Below are 5,752 nucleotides of genomic sequence, written 5' to 3'. Positions count from 1 at the left end.
AGAAAATGGTTTTGAGATATTCAAAGGGCTTTAAATAGTACTTTAAGAATTTCAGAAAGCAAGCAGCAATGAGTTGGGAATAAAATATTTGAGAAAGCAGTTAAGGGTTCAGAGTTATCTATTTTTCCGGATTTATTTTTCTTGCTAACTATTTTAATCATGCAAGATTTAATTTCATGGTAAACTATATATGACTAGACCCTAATTCCTTAGACCTTCCTAGTCTCCTCTAAAATTTATTAACTGCCAATTCCTTGGTCAATTAATTCCAATTAGAGAGTGATGATCAATTTCTAGTTTATATGCCAAAAGAATCCTAATTATCCACAATTAAGGAGATTATATGTCACGTATCCCGTTAAATACAAACAATTAAAAATTCAGTATAATATGTTTTCAAGTTGTTGTTCAAGTAAAGAGCTTTTTCAAGTTTTACAAGAACTCAATTAGAACATGGGTCATACTTCCGTTCCACCCATATTCATAAAATAAAGAGCGAAAACAATTATTGAAATATAAATCAAAACATGGATTAAATTAGAAAGATCAAACGAATAAATCTATACAAATAGACAGAGCTCCTAACCTTAACAATGGAGGTTTAGTTGCTCATGATTGAGAGGAAAAAAAAGGATTCAGGTAAAAATAAAAATTGTGTCTCCTTCTAAATGTACAGAGTACCTATTATATTACTGATGAGCGGATAATTTGTACGCTTTTTGACATTGTTTTTAGTATGTTTTTAGTATGATCTAGTTAGTTTTTAGTATATTTTTATTAGTTTTTAGTTAAAATTCACTTTTCTGGACTTTACTATGAGTTTGTGTGTTTTTCTGTGATTTCAGGTATTTTCTGGCTGAAATTGAGGGACCTGAGCAAAAATTTGATCCAGAGACTGAAAAGGACTGCAGATGCTGTTGGATTCTGACCTCCCTGCACTCGAAGTGGATTTTCTGGAGCTACAGAAGCCCAATTGGCGCGCTCTTAACGGCGTTGGAAAGTAGACATCCTGGGCTTTCCAGCAATATATGATAGTTCATACTTTGCTCAAGATTTGATGGCCCAAACCGGCGTTCAAAGTCACCCTCAGAATTCCCAGCGTTAAACGCCGGAACTGGCACCTAAATGGGAGTTAAACGCCCAAACTGGCATAAAAGCTGGCGTTTAACTCCAAGAAGAGTCTCTACACGAAAATGCTTCATTGCTCAGCCCAAGCACACACCAAGTGGGCTCGGAAGTGGATTTTTATGTCATTTACTCATCTCTGTACACCCTAGGCTACTAGTTTTCTATATATAGGACCTTTTACTATTGTATTTGGATATCTTGAGATCTTTGAATCTTTTGATCACTAGGAGGCTGGCCTCACGGCCATGCCTAGACCTTGTTCTTATGTATTTTCAACGGTGGAGTTTCTACACACCATAGATTAAGGTGTGGAGCTCTGCTGTACCTCGAGTATTAATGCAATTACTATTGTTCTTCTATTCAATTCCGCTTGTTCTTTGTCCAAGATATCACTTGTTCTTCAACTTGATGAATGTGATGATCCGTGACACTCATCATCATTCTCACTCATGAACAAAGTGACTGACAACCACTCTTGTTCTACAAGCATACGAGGCTCTAGTGAATATCTCTTGGATTCCTGATACACGATGCATGGTTGATCGCCTGACAACCGAGTGCTCGCCTGACAAACGAGCCAGCCATTCCGTGAGATCAGAGTCTTCGTGGTATAGGCAAGAACTGATGGCGGCATTCAAGAGAATCCGGAAGGTCTAACCTTGTCTGTGGTATTCTGAGTAGGATTCAATGATTGAATGACTGTGACGTGCTTCAAACTCCTGAAGGCGGGGCGTTAGTGACAGACGCAAAAGAATCACTGGATTCTATTCCGGCCTGATTGAGAACCGACAGATGGATAGCCGTGCCGTGACAGGGTGCGTTGAACATTTCCAATGAGAGGATGGGAGGTAGCCATTGACAACGGTGAAACCCTTGCATAAGCTTGCCATGGAAATGAGTAAGAAGGATTGGATGAAGACAGTAGGAAAGCAGAGAGACGGAAGGGAAGGCATCTTCATACGCTTATCTGAAGCTCTCACCAATGATATACATAAGTATCTCTATCTTTATCTTTATGTTTTATTCACCATCTATACCCATTTGAGTCTGCCTGACTGAGATTTACAAGGTGACCATAGCTTGCTTCATACCAACAATCTCCGTGGGATCGACCTTTACTCACGTAAGGTATTACTTGGACGACCCAGTGCACTTGCTGGTTAGTTGTGCAAAGTTGTGTAGTGATCACAATTTCGCGCACCAAGTTTTTGGCGCCGTTGCCGGGGATTGTTTTGAGTATGGACAACTGACGGTTCATCTTGTTGCTTAGATTAGGTATTTTTCTTCAGAGTTCTTAAGAATAAATTCTAGTGTTTCATGATGATCTGTTGAAGTCTGGCTGGCTGAGAAGCCATGTCTGATCTTATTGGACCGAGGTTTCAACCTATCATCACTAGAGCTTGTTGATTTCTATCAATCTTGCTGTTGGAGCAATGATCTGCTAAGGCTTGGCTGGCCATTGGCCATGTCTAGTGTTTTGGACCGAAGCTTTCTTTGAAAGCTTGGCTGGCTGTGAAGCCATGTCTAATTCCTGGACCGGAGTCTTAGACTAACATTGCAATGATTCCTGGAATCCAAATTGAGAATTCTGAAACTTTTATTTTCTAGTTTCATATAATTTTCGAAAAAGCACAAAAAAATTATAAAAATCATAAAAACCAAAAATAATTTTATGTTTCTTGTTTGAGTCTAGTGTCTAATTTTAAGTTTGGTGTCTTGCATGCATTGTTTAATTGATCTTGGTTCTATTTTCAAGTCAATAGTACAGGGAACTGAAGATTCAGAACATGCAGCAGAGGAATTACACAGAAAAAGCTGGGCTTTCAAAACGCCCAGTGAAGAAGGACAGACTGGCGTTTAAACGCCAGCCAGGGTGCCTGGTTGGGCGTTTAACGCCCAAAAAGGTAGTGCATTGGGCGTTAAACGCCAGAATGTGCACCATTCTGGGCGTTTAACGCCAGGATGGCACAAGGGGGAGGATTTTGTTTTCAAAATCAATTTTTTTTAAGTTTTCAAAGTTTTTCAAAATCAAATCTTTTTCAAATCAAATCTTTTCAATCAAATGTTTTCAAAATCAATTTCTTTCCTTTTTCAAAGATACTTACTAACAATTAATGATTTGATTGAACATTTTAAGTATGTTGCCTTTTCTGTTGACAGAGGTTTAATGTTTGAATCATATCTTTTCTTGTTAGGCAAGTCATTAATTTTTAAAATCAAATCTTTTTAAAAATTGTTTTCAAATCATATCTCTTCAATTATATCTTTTTAAACCCATAACTTTTCAATCATATCTTTTTAATCACATCTTTTTCAAAACAGTTTTTAAATCATATCTTTTTAATTTCTAATTTCAAAATATTTTTCAAAAATTACTTGATCTCTCTCTCACTCTTGATTTTCGAAAATCAATTAGAGTTTTTCAAAAATGTTTTCAAAATATTTCACTTGATTTTCGAAAATTTCTTCCTCTCTTCCCACATCCTTTTATTTATGGAGTATCACTCCTTCTCAATGCACAATTTGAACTCTATTTGACTAAAGTTCGAATTCTTCTACCTGTTCCTTCTAATTTTCTTTTCCTCTGACACCTCAAGGAATCTCTATACTATGACATAGAGGATTCCATCTTTTCTTGTTCTCTTCTCTTTCATATGAGCAGGAGCAGAGACAAAGGCATTCTTGTTGAAGCTGACCCTGAACCTGAGAGGACCTTGAAGCGAAAGCTAAGAGAAGCTAAGGCACAACTCTCTGTAGAGGACCTAACCGAATTCTTCAAAGAAGAAGAACACATGGCAGCCGAAAACAACAACAATGCAAGGAAGGTGCTGGGTGACTTTACTGCACCTACTCCCGACTTCTATGGGAGAAGCATCTCTATCCCTGCCATTGGAGCAAACAACTTTGAGCTTAAGCCTCAATTAGTTTCTCTAATGCAACAGAATTGCAAGTTCCATGGACTTCCATTGGAAGATCCTCATCAGTTCTTAGCTGAATTCTTGCAAATCTGTGACACTGTCAAGACTAATGGGGTTGACCCTGAGGTCTACAGACTTATGCTATTCCCTTTTGCTGTAAGAGACAGAGCTAGGACATGGTTGGACTCACAACCTAAAGAAAGCCTGGACTCTTGGGAAAAGCTAGTCAATGCCTTCTTGGCAAAGTTCTTTCCACCTCAAAAATTGAGTAAGCTTAAAGTGGAAGTCAAAACCTTCAGACAGAAGGATGGAGAATCCCTCTATGAAGCTTGGGAAAGATACAAACAATTAATCAGAAAATGTCCTTCTGACATGCTTTCTGAATGGAGCATCATAGGTATTTTCTATGATGGTCTGTCTGAACTATCCAAGATGTCTTTGGATAGCTCTGCTGGAGGATCTCTTCATCTGAAGAAGACGCCTACAGAAGCTCAAGAGCTAATTGAAATGGTTGCAAATAACCAATTCATGTACACTTCTGAAAGGAATCCTGTGAACAATGGGACAAGTCAGAAGAAAGGAGTTCTTGAGATTGATACTCTGAATGCCATTTTGGCTCAGAATAAGATATTGACTCAACAAGTCAATTTGATTTCTCAAAGTCTGTCTGGAATGCAAAATGCACCAAGCAGTACTAAGGATGCTTCATCTGAAGAAGAAGCCTATGATCCTGAGAACCCTTCAATGGAAGAGGTGAATTACCTAGGAGAACCCTATGGAAACACCTATAATTCTTCATGGGGAAATCACCCAAATTTCTCATGGAAGAATCAAGAGATACCTCAACAAGGTTTCAACAACAATAATGGTGGAAGAAACAGGTTTAGCAATGGCAAGCCTTTTCCATCATCTTCTCAGCAACAGACAGAGAATTCTAAGCAGAACCCCTCTGACTTAGCAACCATGGTCTCTGATCTAATCAAGACCACTCAAAGTTTCATGACTGAAACAAGGTCCTCCATTAGGAATTTGGAGGCACAAGTGGGACAGCTGAGCAAGAAAGTTACTGAACTCCCTCCAAGTACTCTCCCAAGCAACACAGAAGAAAATCCAAAAGGAGAGTGCAAGGCCATAAACATGGCCGAATTTGGAGAGGAAGGAGAGGAAGTGAACGCAACTGAGGAAGACCTCAATGGGCGTGCACTGGCCTCCAATGAGTTCCCTAATGAGGAACCATGGGAATTTGAGGCTCAAAATGAGACCATAGAGATTCCATTGGACTTACTTCTGCCTTTCATGAGCGCTGATGAGTATTCTTCCTCTGAAGAGGATGAGTATGTCACTGAAGAGCAAGTTGCTAAATACCTTAGAGCAATCATGAAGCTAAATGACAAGTTATTTGGAAATGAGACTTGGGAGGATGAACCTCCTTTGCTCACCAAAGAACTGGATGACTTGTCTGGGCAGAAACTACCTCAAAAGAGACAAGACCCTGGAAAGTTTTCCATACCTTGTACCATAGGCACCATGACCTTCAAGAAGGCTCTGTGTGACTTAGGGTCAAGTGTAAACCTCATGCCTCTCTCTGTAATGGAGAAACTAGGGATCTTTGAGGTACAAGCTGCAAGAATCTCACTAGAGATGGCAGACAACTCAAGAAAACAAGCTTATGGACTTGTAGAGGATGTTTTGGTGAAGATTGAAGA

General features: G+C 39.0%; 1 non-coding gene across 1 annotated transcript; it reads right to left on the bottom strand.

Annotated features, from left to right (window-relative positions):
* Positions 1-4,316: 4,316 nt before the first annotated feature.
* On the bottom strand, positions 4,317-4,424 carry LOC130970997 (small nucleolar RNA R71). Its single transcript, XR_009082237.1, has one exon. It is a non-coding gene; the product is annotated as a small nucleolar RNA R71 (small nucleolar RNA).
* Positions 4,425-5,752: the final 1,328 nt, after the last annotated feature.

The sequence above is a fragment of the Arachis stenosperma genome, chromosome 3 (assembly GCF_014773155.1).
Source record: "Arachis stenosperma cultivar V10309 chromosome 3, arast.V10309.gnm1.PFL2, whole genome shotgun sequence".
Lineage (NCBI taxonomy): Eukaryota > Viridiplantae > Streptophyta > Magnoliopsida > Fabales > Fabaceae > Arachis > Arachis stenosperma.
The sequence above is the reverse complement of the archived record's forward strand: the minus strand, read 5'-3'. Positions and strand labels throughout refer to the sequence as shown.